General features: G+C 44.6%; 1 protein-coding gene and 1 long non-coding RNA gene across 5 annotated transcripts in view; one reads left to right on the forward strand and one right to left on the reverse strand.

Moving 5' to 3' along the window:
* LOC310696116 overlaps positions 1–17,246 on the reverse strand; it is a 158,831-nt gene that overhangs the window by 92,191 nt on the left and 49,394 nt on the right. The window lies entirely within an intron of this gene.
* Positions 1–17,246, forward strand: part of ZBTB16 (zinc finger and BTB domain containing 16) — a 192,911-nt gene that overhangs the window by 63,428 nt on the left and 112,237 nt on the right. The gene's annotated exons all lie outside the window — the stretch shown is intronic.

A 17,246-nucleotide genomic window follows, 5' to 3' on the forward strand; every position in this document is an offset into this window, starting at 1 on the left:
TTCTTGCTCTTTCCTCACCATCCTCTCAGCTTATAACAATCAAAGATAAAACTTTAAAAAAAGCATATTTGAAAAGGTCATAAATCCAACCGTATGTTTTTCTAAGCCGTTCCATCTCTGTGTGCCCTGCCCACCCATCTGCACCCAGTAATTCCATACATTTTGACCATAGTGGATAGTGAGAGAAATAACTTTGGTTTTAGTGGAAGCTGAACTGCAGCAGAATGCAAACAGCGCTGATTGAGACAAACACAGAGCAGGATGGAAATGGTTTCTTCCGTACATCTCTTACCATGATTTGAACATTTTTCCTGGTTATGCTGTCTGATATTTCCTCCCCACCACTCTGCAGTAAATCTTTAGAAATCTGCAACGTTGTTATGCGTGCGTCTCCCCCCCCCCCAAAAAAAAACCAGCACTGAGTTTTGTGTGATTTTCTTTTTTTGTAAAACTGCAGCTGACTCCTCTAGCCTGTTTTGGAAGCTCTTATTTTAGTCTCCTATGTTTAGAGGTGAGAAGGCTGCAGTGACGGTGCAGTTGCGAATTATATTTGATACTCAGCGGTGCCTGCCAGAGCTATTTGAGACACCTGGTGGCTGATGTCACTGTTTTGTAGTAAATAATTGCTTTCAAGTTCATCGAAGCAGGGTGGGGAGGGAGGGACAGCCTCTCTGCGCTGCCGCCGCCATAGATACACAACTAAAAACCTTCTTTGAATGGCCTTGACTCATACTATGGTCCTAAGAACCTAAGAAGAGGCCTTCTGTCAATGACCCCTTTAGCATCCTGATTCCAGAGGTTTCCATTTGAATGGCAATGCTCATTAATTTTGGGCAGGGGGGCAGCCCCCTCAAGTGTTGTTTTGGGGGGTGGTAAAGGGACCTAAGCCCCTAGGAGTTGGCTCTTATGGGTCTGGTTCTGTGTTAAGTATCTTCCAGTGTTCCTAATCTCATGAACAGCTCTCTCCAGGGGGGTGGAGCTATGGGAAGCCCTGACTGCCAGTTTTAGGCTTCAGTTAACTCTTAAGGACAGGTTCACACCCTTCCTTTAAAGCAGCACTTCGCAACCTAGGATCTCCAGCTGTTTTCAGACTACAATTCACATCATCCCTGACTACTGGTCTTGCTAACTAGGGATGATGGGAGTTGTAGTCCAAAAACAACTGGAGGCCCAAGGTTGGGTAATACTGCTTGAAAGCACCTTCAACACAGAAGACTCCCTTGTTGGGCTGTGTATGTGATAAAGGGGAGCCATACTGGGGTGAAGGCATCCTCTTCTATTTGCCCCTGCATCAGTTTCAGTCTGTTGGCTAGCTTTTCTAGCAAGGCTGTTTCCCATACGATGGAAATGTAATAAACAAACAGAAAACAAACAAACCCAAATGACGCTGGCATAAAACCCCCACATACACACAACGTATAAGAACACAGTGGTACCTCAGGTTACATACGCTTCAGGTTACATGCGCTGCTAACCCAGAAATATTACCTCGGGTTAAGAACTTTGCTTCAGGATGAGAACAGAAATTGTGCAGCAGCGGCACAGCGGTAGCGGGAGGCCCCATTAGCTAAAGTGATGCTTCAGGTTAAGAACAGACCTCCATAACGAATTAAGTTATTAACCCGAGGTACCACTGTATAACTTTACCACTCCCCCCCTCTTTTTTCTCCTTCCCCAGAATTCTGTGTACAACACTAATGTCTCACATCATATGTAACTGATATATAGAAAAGACTTTACAATCTGAGAAAAGAGACAAGTCATGTACTTTTGTAAACCAAGAAAAGCATTTTTTTAAATAATAATTATAATAATCCAAAACACACACACAGAGAGAGAGATGACTCCTTACAAAGACTCCAGGGAACTGCAGTTAGTTATGAGTGCTGCGAACTGTATATCTGCGAGGTGGAAACTACAGCTGCCAGGCATCTTTAGAAGTCATGTGCTTGCAATGAGCATTGAATGTGTATTGAACCCTCCAAAAGCTGGACCCATTGAGGTGCCACCCAGGCCCCTACCTTACCCCATTTTTTATTTATTTACTTACTTTAAATTATTCTTTATTGATTAAAAATTTACATATCTGTACAAGCATTGTGTAATTATACAGAAAATAGAAAATTTCTAAAGGAATAACAAAGAGGGGGGAAAGAAAGAGAAAATAAAGAAATAATAAAGATAAGAAGTAAAGAAATCAAAAGAGGCAAAGAAAAGGCAAGACAAAATTATTAACAAAGTAAAAGTGTTCATCGACACCATCCTTCCAATCCTTCTCATTATACTACAATACACACATTTTTTTTACACAGGTTTATAATGAATAATATCATTTCTACTTTGTATACATTCTTCTTTTCTTTTTATTTACAAATATCACTCAATTTCTGCTAATAGCCTTACCCCATTTTTAACCTGGAAGAAGCTCAGGTGTCCACTCCTACCTGCCTTGTGGACCCCCAAGCCCCTGTACCCCCAAACCTATGCATGTTCATTCAGTGTCTGACGAGGGTTTTTGTCTGAGCAGAGGGTCAGTAAACGTGCAAAGTCGGGGGAGAGATGATGTGTCCCTCTCCCTCCTTATGCATTTGTTGTGTGCCCTTTCAACAACCGAACGGGGCTTTGATTCCTACCCGCCCACCCCGGTAATTGTTGCCTCCCCAGGCTCATCTTCTCTGCCCACTCTCTATTCCATTCCCTTTTCTGATTTGCAGGCAATCTATAACGGGGGATTTCTTTTTCGCCAGACTGTTTTTCTGTCTGATGACCTTGGGCATCTACAATATCTGCACTGTAGATGAGATGTGGCGTTGCCGCATGTATCTTGATAAAATGTATCAGTGGATGAATTGATTTTCATATTGATTTACCGGAGCACGAAACGACGCGAGTGGAGCGAGCGAGAGGCAAATCAGACCCCCGTCTCCTTAATGGCATCCTCCAAAGAAGTTGCAGAATCAGAGGTGGCGTGCGAAGTTAGCCGTGTCTATTGCAAGACTCCTTGCGGAGTGGAGAGGCCTGTTACTTTGTTTGGATGCATTTCCCATCTCCATATCAGGCTAGCTCTCGTGGCATAAGCCATTGCACAGTGTATTTGTGTGTGGTGGGGATATCAGTTATTAAAAGCCAAAAAACCCAAATGTACCCATGCGCTGATGACATCTCATACAGCCTGCTTCAATGCATTGCAAGCAAGGCTTCCTTGGGAGATTGTTTGGGGGCACTAGGAGGTTTGAGATGTCTCAATCAAGTTGTTTGAAACAGGTTGTTCTAATTTGGAGTAGTTTCCTTGGAAAGAGTAATTCTGGGTTAAGTGGAGGTTACAGGCCGGCATTTTGACCATGGTAGCATTGTGTGGACACTGCAAAAAAGTGGGGCTTCCATGAGCATGATAAATGCTCACCAGGAAGCACCCTTAGACTATAGAGAGCAGATCCCTCTTGCTCTTAATCAACTGGGCTGGCTGCTGGTCCAAAGTACCTGATGATAACCATCAAAACACTCACTGGGCTGGGATCAAGGCACCAAAAATAAGTACTTCTCCCATGTCAACTTGTCCAGCCATTAAAATCAGCCTCAGGGGGCTAGTCTCTGGTGACCACAGATGTGGCCTTGTCTGTTGTAGCATCCTCAACTTTGGAACCCCTTGCCAAGAGAATTTCTCCCAGTGCCACCCTCCTTAGCGTTCCAGCACCAGAAGCAAATCTTTTATATTCACCCAGGTCTTTTATAGCCTTGATTCTGTTTTTATGATAGATATTATATATATATATATATATATATATATATATATATATATATATATATATATATTTAAGTGCCTGCTGTAATGGGTTTATATGCAAGCTGATCTGAAGACCATGTCGAGAACCAGCTCGACAGAAGAGTGGTATTAAGTAGTTCTCTACCCACACTGCTCAGAGTTTCTCCTGTCTCGATGAGCTGCTTTTTAGTGAAAACCAAGCAACTTATCGGGAAAGACATACAACGACATGGAGTTTGACCATCTCTCTATAAGTAGGTTGCTATCCCTGACCACTGGTCCTGTTAGCTAGGGATGATGGGAGCTGTAGTCACAAAACATGTGGAGGGCCAAGTTTGCCTATGCCTGTTCTAGACTGACAACATCTTGGGGACCCAAGTTTGGAGAACGCTGCCTGAAAGGCTATGTGCTTTTCCTGTGTTTGCAGCTGAGGGCCCATGTTTCTTTGGCTCCTGTTTTTGAATCTTTGCTTCCTATCAGAAAACTCAGTTGAGTGTGTCTGCTGGACCACAGCCTTGTGGAAACTCCATGGGTGGCCCTCTCTGCAGAAGGGGAGACGTGGAGGAGGTGTGTGGTTGTATTTGCAGATACCCTTATATACAGCCTAATCCCTTTCCTTCCCCCGTTCCCATTTCTATCAGTGCAAACAGTTAACACAGAACTGAAACAGCCAAATTGAACAGCGACGAAAAGAGGAGACATGGCTGTAATTTCCACTCTGTGGCATCTTTTTGTAAACACTTTCTCCCTCCAACCCCCAACCCCCATCCCAGAAGTAAAATAGATATTCTTAAGTATGTGCTCAGTCCAAGATCTAAGCTGACAGCTGATTTAACTTTTATTAGGATAAGTGAGCTTAAGCTAGAGATCTGTTGTTTTTGTACTATGTTGGCACAAATCATCGTAAAGGAAGCCATGAAACCTGATTTCCGTGTTGTATTATATATATATATTTATATATAAAAGAACAAGGGAGTTAATTTTTCTTTTGCAAATTATTGCGTCGATTTATTCATTTTCAAATGTGAACCTAAAACCGGCATGCATAATTTTTTGCTCATTTTCCATTTTTATGCAGGTCCCCCTGCAGAGCCACAAAGGGCCTGCGTACGCTCGCCTGTGGTTCTGTCTCTGATAGAACAACATATTTATAGCCTGATATAAATAAAATCAGAAGGTTCCTATAAAAGTCTGTTTATTACTGCAGTACAAAGTTAGAAAAGGCTTAAGGTTTCGGCTCCTTGGCTCTCACATACTGCAATGAATATTTTATAGGGAAGGAAATACTTAGCGTCGGAATCTTTTTATAGTGCCGCTGCTGCTGTTCGTAGGGCTGGTAACCTTCCAGAACGTGCGCTTTGCATCACAACAGCGCCTTTCGAAAAACATCTGCACAAACACATATATGTGAGTCCATAGCAAACGCTGCTGCTTTTGTGTGTCTTGGGGGATACGCAACCAGTTCAGCTTTAGAGTTGACAGTTGGCCAGTTTGGTTTCCAAATCATCCAGTAAGCTACCTCCTTGTTACGACCCTCAGCATCTGGGCATTCCCTCGGTGAATAGATGTTGTTTTGGATTCTTCCAGGGCATAGCTCTCAACTTTTCCCTTTTCTTGTGAGGAATCCTATTCGGAATAAGGGAATTTCCCTTAAGAAAAGGGAAACGTTGACAGCTATGTTCCAGGGGCTGCTAGTCCAACCAGCATCTTTCAATGATATATCAAGATCTAGCAGCAAACTGCCACAAGGGGTTGTAATAGAAAGGCAGATTCCTCTCATCCTGGGAAGAACATGAGAAGAGCCTCCAATGGTTCATCTACAGATGTCCATCATCTTGTTCTTAGGTTCTGTGGAAAACTGGCAAGCAGGACCTGAGCACAAGAGGACTCTCATCTCCTTTGGTTTTCAACAACTGGCATTCAGAAGCATTGCTGCCTCTGAACATGGAGGCAGATCATAGCCACCATGGCTGGTTGCCATGCATAGCCTCGTGCTGCATGCATTTGTCCAATCCTCTTTTAAAACCACCCAAGTTTGGAGCCATCACTGCTTCCAGTGGAAGTGAGTTTCACAGTTTAAATATCTGCTGCATGGTGAAATGTACTTTTTCTGGTCTGTCATCATAGCACCCAGCTGAAAGGATGGGAAGTCTACTAGGAAAGAGGCATATGCCTTGTTGGAAAGCCAGCAGAGATGTTCTGCAGCGTTGGTAGGGATCCACACTGACTAAGCTGAACTTTGCAGTTCTGTAATAGTAGGTTAAACCACAGAGCCTAGGACTTGCCGATCAGAAGGTCGGCGGTTCGAATCCCCGTGACGGGGTGAGCTCCTGTTGCTCGGTCCCAGCTCCTGCCAACCTAGCAGTTCGAAAGCACATCAAAGTGCAAGTAGATAAATAGGTACTGCTCCGGCGGGAAGGTAAACAGCGTTTCCGTGCATTGCTTTGGTTCGCCAGAAGCAGCTTAGTCATGCTGGCCACATAACCTGGAAGCTGTACACCGGCTCCCTTGGCCAATAAAGCGAGATGAGCGCCGCAACCCCAGAGTCGATCACGACTGGACCTAATGGTCAGGGTCCCTTTACCTTTACCTTTTAATAGTACATCAAGCCTATCTTTGTCTACACTGGTTTGGAAGAGATGACCCTCCAGTCTCAATTGTTCAGGAGACCTTATCTGTGGGGATGCAAGAGTGACTGGTCACAGATTCACACAGGGTCATGCAAGATTCTTCGTCTGCTTCATAATTCAACCATCCAAAAGAATGACCTTCTAAACTCCTAGTTGGAAGGCTGCCTTATTCCAGGTCATTTGTACATCTAGCTTACAATACTAAGCTTTCCAGGGCATTGGGCAAGGGAAGATTTCCTCCAGCTCTTGCAACCTGTTCCTTAACCTTCTCCCCAAACACTGGAGATACCAGAAATTGACCTTAAAACCTTCTCTACATCTGCTATTGCCACAGGGAAGAGATAACTCTACTACAGCTCTTTCCAAACCTTGTGCCTCCCTCGGTGTCAGGGAACTAACATCGGAGCTAGAGGCGGAGGGAAGGCTCTCAAATGATGCTGCAGAAGGGCCCAGCAGGGAGAGAGGCAGCTCCGCAGATGGGGAAGCAAATCAGCGCAACACCAGGGATATAGAGGGGCTGATGGGAGAATCGGCGAGAGGGCTCCAGGACTCTTCACCGGACACCAGCGGGGAGAGCACGAGTCCTCTGCTACCCACGCCCACCCTGCGCAGAAGACTTCCGCGCAGAGAGAGTAGGAGGAGACTGGGTGTCAAACAACTTTTATGTTGGAAAAGATTTAAGAAATGCCCACTGACGGATTCTGCTAGCAACTGAGGAAGCCACGAAGTGAAGGGCTGTCCAGACTGAAAGGTTTAGCAAGGCAACAAAGCCTGGAGAGGCGGCAACTTACGCACGAGCAACCCATACACATTACACTCGGGTTTTGCAATACAGCTCCCACCAGGCTCACTTAATATGGCCATGCTGGCTGGACTTGATGGAGGTTGGGGTTTGCTGCTTGACTATGCACATTGAACTGAACCAATAGTCAGTTCCCCTTTCCAGGAACCCTGGCATCTTTTGCTCAGAAAGTTGAAGCTCTCTAACATGATATTTTTAAGCAACCTTCGCAAATGAAAGTTTCCAGAGTTTATGGAGAGAAAACGTTGCAGCAGTTGAGTTGCTTTTGTCACGTTGGATGTAACCTTCTAGTCTTTGCAGAGGAAGGTGGACGTAGTAGCGATGGCAGTAATTGCCCTTCAGTTGTGACCAAAAATTGTGAGAGCTGAAGGAATAGATAGGATCCCTTGCGTTGGAAAGCTCAAGAGGCGCACACCTTGGATTGCAGCTGCCGCGTTAGATTCCCCAAGCAACTACTTAGGATCCTAAGCGCAGAGGTGGCAAGTCTGCCCCCCACTGCCCCCATCTGCGTTTAGCGGCAAATGTTGGAAAGGATTAGTCAGTTGGCTGTAAAATTAACTAGTCCGACAGGTATTTAGTATAACGATGGTGCACCAAATCTGTCAGTTGCCAAATAAACTCCCCCCTCCCTCCTTAACACCCCATGCCCCCCCAGTAGCTCTATGCGCCTCACGAAGCCTGTGTTCGAGCCCTGAAATGACAAAGCACCCTTTAGTTAATTGCGCGACGGATCGCCCAGAGTTAAAAGTTCTGATTTATATGACTGTAGCTCTAACTGCTCAATAACCCAGGCCTGTAATCTACTTTCATTTCAAACGGAACGGTGATTTATGGGGCGGCATGCCGCTTTAGCTCAGAAATGAGGTGTTCAACATATGCTCTGTTGACATAAATTTGGAATTTATTGCTCTTGTCAAAACTGCCTGTTGGACAAAGGTGCGTATTAAGGCAATAAATGACCGGGAATAGTTTTCTGTCAAATTTCCTAACCATTGTATTCAGTCTGTTTGAGGAGTTGGAGCAGAATTATACACATACTTTCGTTTAAAATAAAAAAATCAAATGTCCTAAAATCTGTACTTCTTTTGGTTTTGCCAAGTCTGCCTGGAGGAAGAGAATCTTTGTGCAAACTCTCAGGCCCTTCTGAATGCCAACTCAGAGTTTTATGCCCTTCCCCCTTTGGAGCAAAGCACCCTTTTCTTCCTCATTAAACAAGAAAAGGGGAGAAAGGAGGGGGGGTCGGAGGGGGAGCTTGTTAAATAAATATACTATAAAAGGTGTTTTTATGTGCAGCTTTAAAAAAAAGCAGGAGTATTGGGCTGCAAACAAGTACTGTTTGGTTTACAGTGGGTTAAAAGTTGTCACCCATTGTATGCATTTATAAAAATAAAAACTAGTTTTACAAACTGGCTTTCAACCCTAACAAGGGCCCCACAGGGCAGTGTACAGAAAACAGAGATGGGAGGAGAAATTTGACTCAGTTCACATGTAAAGACCAATCTAACTAATTCAAACTTTTAGCAAACACTATGCGAACCCGAAATGTGAACATCCCTTGAATTTTGCACTGTTCCAATTTTGCATTGCAGCTCTGCAGCCAAGCGTTGTACAATAATGCACATACCAGGGGGGTCTGTGCATTAAATTGCATATATTATTGAAAATAACATGCAGGATGCATTTTATTAGGGGGGAAATGTAAATATTAGGGGAAATCTGGTATGGAAAAATGTGTGTATTTGGTAAAATTGCATACAGAAATGTGTATATTAAGAGAGAAATTTCCCCCAAAATGCTGATGGAATTTTCATGAGGACTTAAAACAATAATAATGTACAAAATTATGTGAAAATGTGGAGAACTCAAGAGTGGGAAAAGGAGAAATCAAAAAAACCCCCAGAAATTCACCCATCCCTAAGAGAAAAGAAACACCAAAGAAAACGGGATGGTTGGTATATCTCCTTGGAAAGAAAGGTCAATAAAGTGGGACAAATGAATGTCCAATTTTCATTGGCCAAAGTAATAGGCCAGGAACCTAGAAAGGCTGGTCAGGGGTGATTTTAGCTTTCCAGGTGCCACCAACATCTATTGCACAGCACTGAAAATTCTGAGGTGCTGATTTCTTCTGATTTCTTGGGGCCTGCATAGTCAGCTAGTCTCAGTTTGTTTCACTGATGCAAGGAATTTTGGTTTTAAAGGCCAGCAGCAAACTGGGGCCCACTTCTAGACTGGGAACTTCACCAAAGATTTGCATCAGCTTTCTTTTAGATATCTTTCAAAAACTGGACCATTCAGACAGGCCACTTTTTGTAACCAGCCAGTTTTACTGACGTTCCCTTGAAGCTTTTAGCAACACTGCTCTTGTTGTTGTTGTAGTAGTATTAATGTTCATGTTGTACACTGCTACATTTCCCATAAAAGTGTGGCTCATAAATATGTAAATAAACACATTTTTGCACAAATGGGGAAAGCCACCGCTATTCTGACACAGGATTGAGAAGGCAGCAAGAGCTCACACTTCCTGTGTGATGGACAAAGTTGGCTCGTCTTAGAAGTTGCCCATGACTCTGACACTTACTGGATGGGAAATGTTTTGCTTTGGGGGTTTGTCTCAAGCAAAAGTAGAGAATGCTTTGACTCTGGCTTGCAAACAGGTGGCTGTGGGGAAGTAACCTTTGTATAGTTGCATTCATAATCTGCATTGTCCATAGTACATGCAACAGGTTCTAAGAACAAATGCAGCATAAATTATCCAAAGGAGAGAAAAAAGGTTATACAGTGGTACCTCAGGTTAAGTACTTAATTCGTTCCTGAGGTCTGTTCTTAACCTGAAACTGTTCTTAACCTGAAGCACCACTTTAGCTAATGGGGCCTCCTGCTGCCGCTGCGCTGCTGGAGCACAATTTCTGTTCTCATCCTTAAGCAAAGTTCTTAATCCGAGGTACTATTTCTGGGTTAGCGGAGTCTGTAACCTGAAGCATATGTAACCTGAAATGTATGTAACCCGAGGTACCACTGTATCTATAAACCCTCTTCATTAAAGTCTGGAATTTCAGGCATTTCAGGAGTATCCCCAGTGATCCCCTTTTCTCTCTCTCTCCCCCCCCCCCCATTTTAAGAGGGGCATTATATAGTAGTAGTATTTTTATTTGGAATTTAAGAAGGACCAAAGCTCACTCGAAGAGCATCTGCTTAACATGCAGTTGGTTTCCAGGTTCAATTTCTGACATCTCCAGGTCGGACTGGGGTTGTCTCCTACGTGAAACCCAGGAATGCTACTCCAGAAGTTGTCAACCCCTGTTTCCTGTTTTCTTTTTTAAGTTAGGAACATGAGAATCTGACTTATACTGCGTCAGACCATCTGTCCCTCTAAGCTCTGGATTGTCCACACTGACTGGCATCAATCTGGTACAGTTTCAGACAGGGGACATCCCCATCCCTATTTGGAGATTCTGCCAGGGATGGAACTTTCTGCAGGCAAATCAGGTGTCTCATCACCAGTGACCCTCTTGTGTAATGCTAGAACTTCAGGTCACTCAATGAAATGTATTGGTGGTTGCTTCAGAAATGGACAGGTCTCCGACCCCCTGAAAAATGTGTACAAAAGTGAGTGTATTAGGTGAAAATGTGCCCCCAAATGCATATATTGGTGAAAAGAACATCACATCAGAGTAATTGAAGGTGGAAGTTTCTTCCATTCCTGAAGAAGTCCATGGAAGTTAGATTCCCATGCCTGCCGCATAGCTCAGTTGTTTAGAGCGTGGTGCTGATAACGCCGAGGTTACGGGTTCGATCCCCGCAAGGGACCTCTGCAAATTCCTGCACTGTAGGGAATTGGACTAGGTGATCCTCAGGGTCCCTTCCAACTCTATGGTTATATGAGATATATGAGAAATCTGCCTTGGGGTGGTGGCATATGCCTTTGGGGAGTGAAAAATGTGTGTTGCTTTTCAGTCCTGCTTGCGGGTTTCCAGGAGGTTAGCCACTCCATGTGGGAAGCCTCTGTAGGCCTGACCTAGCCAGGCTGCCCTTACGTTCCATGTCCCTCCGTCCTGGGTTAACAACTGCTGCCGCAGCAATGCCCAAGCAACAGCAGTTGCTCTGGCTTGGCTGGAACAAAGGCCCGAGTGAGCAGTGTGGCCTTGTGTGTGAGCCATTCTCCTCTCCGGCCCCCCTGCTGTTCCTGTGTGCGGGTGGATTCGGCCTGCGTTGACAAATGCCCGCGCACACCCTTTGTACACACACAAACATAAAATTCTCCCCGAGTGGTGCCGAATCACTTGCCACCAATCCCCTTTGCCTTTTCACACAAAGCACCCCATTGGGAAAACTCATAATTTTTACACCACACAGTCCTGACTGGTCAGTGCTGGAATTACGGTCTCTTTGAAGTGCTGCTTTTTTTCTCTTTTTTTGCAGGAGATTTTACAGGCCTTTTTAATTACCTACTGCTTGCGAGAGGCCCCCTGCTTTCCAGTCCAGCGTCTGATTGTTTGTTCTTTCCAGTGGCCTTTGCGGAAGGCAGGAGTGCAGCAATTCTCTCCCCCCACAAACTCCGGTCTTCCTCAATAGTTTAAAGAGCTTCATGCTTGTTGTTCGGAGATAACTTCTCTCCTGAGTAGGTTGTCTTTGCAAGATCTCCAGCCACCATCTATAATTGGGGCTTTGGCTTACTTAAATATTCCCAGTGTTGAAGTAAAGTCCATCCAGTTCCTTGAAGCCAACAGTCCACCACAAATTCGTTGGCATTGGCTCCACAGGGAGAGTGAGGAAAGGCGAACTTTCATGAGCACCACTGTCCAATTTTTAGCTGCTTGAAGGACTAGGTTCCTGGATTGTTCCTAGTCCAGGTTTGTCGCCTTAGCAAACAAGGACTACGGTATTGGCTTTGTATCTTGGCAGCTGGTTTCTGTGGTCTCAGATAGAAGACTTTCCCAACCCTTCTACCTGTGAGAAGAGATTCTAGGTTTCATACCTGAGACCTTCTGCATACAATTGGCAACTGCATAGAAAAAGGATGTATCACTGATGTATTCACCTGTAGGCATTGCCTCCCGCTTCACAATTATATTTCAGGTGGAACTAAAGCTGTGGGTTGTTGTTGTTATTATTATTTAGTTGTTTAGTTGTGTCCAACTCTTCATGACCCCATGGACCAGAGCACGCCAGGCACTCTTGTCACAACTGCCTCCTGCAGTTTGGTCCAAGAACACTGTCCAACCATCTCGTCCTCTGTCATCCCCTTCTCCTTGCGTCCTCCATCTTTCCCAGCATCAGGGTCTTTTCCAGGGAGTCTTCTCTTCTCATGAGGTGGCCAAAGTATTGGAGCCTCAGCTTCAGGATCTGTCCTTCCAGTGAGCACTCAGGGCTGATTTCCTTAGGAATTGATAGGTTTGATCTTCTTGTGATATATATAATGTTACAGTAGAATGGATAATATCAATATTACTGCTTCTTCTCCCCTCCCCTCTGCCCCTGTGGGGGCAGTTGAGGGAAGATAGAGGCCACTGTAGGAGGTGGTTGGTGACAGTATTCAGAACCTGAATGAAGACCACTTAGCTCACATGACTTGGCTCTTTTTTTGTGTGGACTCTCTGAATGATTCGATAAGTCAGTAGCTGTTTTCTAGCATGGCCCCCTTGACCCAGGATATGCTCAGCTGTGCACAGTCTGGTCACATGGGATCACATTCACAAAACCAGCATACCGTAATTCAGTAGAAGCCTCAACCATCTTCAGTTACCATATGGCCTTATGCTGAGTCAGACCATTGGTCCACCTAGCTCAGTATTGTGTACACTGACTGGCAGCAGCTCTCCAGGGTACATCCCCCCAGGTGTACCTGGAGATGATGCCAGTTGAACCCAGTACCTTCTGCATGCAAAGCATATGTTCTTCCCCTGATTCTATGGCCCTTCCCCATTGGTTGACTTTGATATGAAGGGTTAAAAAAAGTTGGAGTCTTAAATGATTAGTAGTATTACTTCTAGAGCTTTGCTTGATAAATATACATGTATGATGGGCTTCATAAAAACATACCTTTCTGACTCTCCCCCTTTAAGAGTGGGACATGTGCAAGCTATAGCAATCTGCTGTGCTGTTTAGGAAAAAGACTCCCAAATTTCCAACTGCTAGAACAATGGCAGGCAAAGCTTGTAGATGGGTGACTTGCTAGTTTGGGGCTGATTTATTTGTGTCAGCCTGTTCAGCACCAGTCCAGCAGAATTGTCTTCACCTGTGCATTTGTATTAACCTGTGGCACAAACCTCCCCAGGAGGATCACTTGGTTTCTCTTGAAGCAGAAGGAGATTTCCACGGTGTGTGTCTCCCTCCATAATCCCTTCTGCACCACGTTGTGGCTTTACTTTGGTTAGAGGGACGTTTATTTACTTATTCAGGATGCACAAGAGATTAGGAATTTATGATGTCAGTCAGATGTCGAATATTAAAAAGTGCAGATCATTTTTCTGGACTGTGCCGTTTTGGGAGTGTATAATTGGGAATCAATACCCACATACTTTGAATGTGTTTTCGTGGGTCTCTCACCCCTTCCATTCCTTCTTTCTTAAAAGCACAACTTTAGTGAAAATGGTCGACTTGTCTATTGATCTTTCTCTTTCAGATCTTAACAGCGTGGATGGCTATAATACCTTGCTTACATCTGCAAGGGTTTTCCTTTTTTTTTATGTGTGTGGCAATAAAATAGCCTTAATCCACTGAGCATAAATAGAACATTTCAATCATATTTCGCTACCAGGAGCCTGAGAGATAAAGTGCTTTAAAGACCTTGCTGAAAGAGACTGTATGAGATTGGGTACGATAACATCATGCTATAAGCAGGTGCCAAATGGAAAACTTTTGTTCCTGCTGAAATTTGTTGATAGAGATATTTCAAATAAATGACTTGCCGAAAGCCAAAGCACTGTTATTTTTTTAAAAAAACTAAAAAACAAAGACTCGGTTATGTAACCAATGGAAGGGTTGGGACACTGAGTTTGATTGCCATGTAGATCTGTAGGTGAGCTGTTGGGTGTAGTAAGATTAATGCGTTCTTTTGTCATTTCTGACACCCTGTTCAAATGCCTTGCTTGGGGCAGTGGGAGGGAGCAAGGAAGAGGAGCCTGCAAACACTCTACTGGGATTGTGGTTCTCTTCTAACACTCATGTGTCCTTCGGTATGGAAAGGGGCTCTTCAGAACAGCACATTCGGCCCTCGTGGGCTCTCATGCGGCTCTGAAAAGGTGGTGCGATGCTGTGTCTTCTCCAAAATGATATGCTTGCACCTAGTCCCAGTGTAAGGAGGCAGCGATTTCTACCCACCCTGACTTTGTTGCAATCAGCGTTGTTTCCGTTCCACCACAATTTGTCTTCCACAAAAGACTGCATTATTTGTCTCACTGTCCATCATGGTTAAAACAAAAATAATTAATTACAGGCAATGCCCTGTTTGTGTGGGGGTTGTGTTCCTGGTCATTGCGCGCTTATGTGAAATTGTGTGAAATCAGAATCCATTGGAAAAGCCTGCAAACACTCTATTCCGCCCCCGCACCATCCCTGTTCCACTCTTTTAGTGACGTTTTGGTGATGTCTTCATGAAGTTTCTGGGTCATTTCCAGGTTTGGTCCTGTGCGTGTGCAATCACACACATATCGGTTGCAGCTAAAATGGGAGTTGCCTGTGTGTAATTGATTTCAATGGAAGGGAAGCATCAGAAACAATGCAGAAAATAATGTAATTATTTATGGAAGATTTGCAAACTCAACAAGATGAATATGACCACTGCTCATATTTCCTTGTGTGATTTCCATTTCTGACTTCAGACGACCATGCAAATTGTGGCAATTTCTGCTGCTATTCCCATTTCTGATGGAATTCTCTACCTGGTATTCAGCCAAAATGGGGCACAGGGTTCAAAAGTGAGGTAATTTAGATCCTCGCTCCTGCATACCTGAAGGAGTGTCTCCATCCCCATCGTTCAGCCCGGACACTGAGATCCAGTGCTGAGGGCCTTCTGACAGTTCCCTCAGTGAGGTTACAGGGAACCAGACAGAGGGGCTTCTCGGTAGTGGCCCCCACCCTGTGGAATGCCCTCCCTTCAGATGTGAAGGAAATAAGCAGCTATCTTATCTTTAAAAGACATCTGAAGGCAGCCCTGTTTAGGGAAGTTTTTAATATTTAATGCTGTATTGTTTTAACACTCGATTGGGAGCTGCCCAGAGTGGCTGGGGAAACTGTGAGCTGTGGCAGCCAGTAGCACTGGAGGTCTCCCTTGCACCCAAAGGTCTCTGGCCTGCCAAAGTAGGGGAAAACCAAGAGCAGGCTTCCATTCTCTCCCTCTCCCTGGGGCACTCTTCGAATCACACTGCATCATGGCTTCTGGAAGGCACCACCATTGCCACTGGAAGTAGCAAGTATAAGTGCAAAGAAGTGGGAGTGAGGGAAATTAAATGAGGCACTTCCATTGCCATCAAAGGGAGGGTGCAAAAAGGTTGCAGAAAACATTTTGGAGATGGACAACTGTGTCTCCTAGTTTTGCCACCTGTGAACAGAGGGGCATATTTTGTAGGTGAGTGTGAGGGCATTTCAGCTGAGGACTGCTTAAACATGAGCATTTTAGCATTTAACTTGCACACCTATTGGCAGCGGATGGGCCATCAAGGAGCTTCAACCTATTTGATTGTTTTATATGCAGAAGACCGATCAATCCATTTCAGGGTCAAAATCATCTTGGTTTGAAGTGGTTAATCCCCCCGGTGCAAAAATGTGGCATCAGGTTGTGCCCCCCATTATATTCTGCACTATGCAACTAAACTGGTTCAGTCTTCCTTTCACTGCTGCATGCTGCAAAGCACATTTACATTTAGGCAGTGTTATTCTGTGGCAACATTCCCTGCCCTCTGGTTGTAGTGACCCTCTCCACTGTTAAAATGTGGAGAAAAAACTGTGTGGGACTTTTAGTGCAGGGCTGAGGAACCCCAGACCTGGTGACCTCCCAAATCTGCTCTTGGGACTCTCTCTAGACCACACCCCCTATATAAACCACACCCCTCACCTGCTTTGCTTTGTACCCCCATCGAGTGTCTGGGATGTGCCCCTAGGCAGCTGCTTTTCTCATAGTTCATGCCCCTTTGAGCCTGTTTGGGGAAGGGATTTGATTGACAGGGGGGTGATACTCCATACAGTCTGTAGCTTAGCTGTGATTGGGTAGCTGTTTCCTCCATGTCTCTTTGTCATAGGGATGTAGATGAATTTCAGTGATGGGAATTTAAAACCGATAGAAGTTGGGCAACTATTTCTTCCTCTGTCTTCTTGGGATCAATCCTGCTACTGCCCCATCTTGACATATATAGCTCAGCCTGCTAAATATCATTTGGGCCGCGAGACCAATGGCTCAAGAACTTCACCAGTTCACTCTTCAATGAGCAGCTGTTTTATAAAAGAGACAGTGCACGCTCCCAACCAGAAAGGCCATGGATGGGTGCCTTTCATCACCTGTCTTGGGAAGTGTCTAGATTCACAGCCCTGGGTTAGGAGTAGAGATGGAAGCAGGAAAATAAATCTCCCAGGATGTTGATTAAGTACCTTTTCCTCTTCACCCCCCACCCTCCCCACTTCCAATCATTCTGTTGGCATTTCTGCCCTTCCTTAACTCATATATTGCTGTTTCTTCTCACCAGTTGTTTCCACATTTTTTTTATAAATGTAAAAAGCACTTTATGACTCCTCTCTCAGCAGCCCTGACTAGCCACCAAGAGAGGTGGTCCATCAGTAGATTGGGGGTGATGGGGTGGGGTGGGAACATGCTTCAAATTATAGCATCAACCTGTCTGTGGCTATTCCGTTCCAGTCATTAAAAGTGCCCATTTTACAGCTGCAGAACTGAGGCTGGGTTGAGCAAGGCTACAACAAAAAACCATCTATCACACGTCACATCAGCCCAGGTGTGTGAGAGGTGGGGTTTTTTTTGTAGTCTGTGAGTATGCTCATGTCTTTTAAAGCCTTATTTGGTTATATGTATAAATGCTTCAGGAGAAGTCTTGAATATTTTTTT

Source organism: Podarcis liolepis (assembly GCF_965112155.1).
Source record: "Podarcis liolepis genome assembly, chromosome: 16".
Taxonomy (NCBI): Eukaryota; Metazoa; Chordata; class Lepidosauria; order Squamata; family Lacertidae; genus Podarcis; species Podarcis liolepis.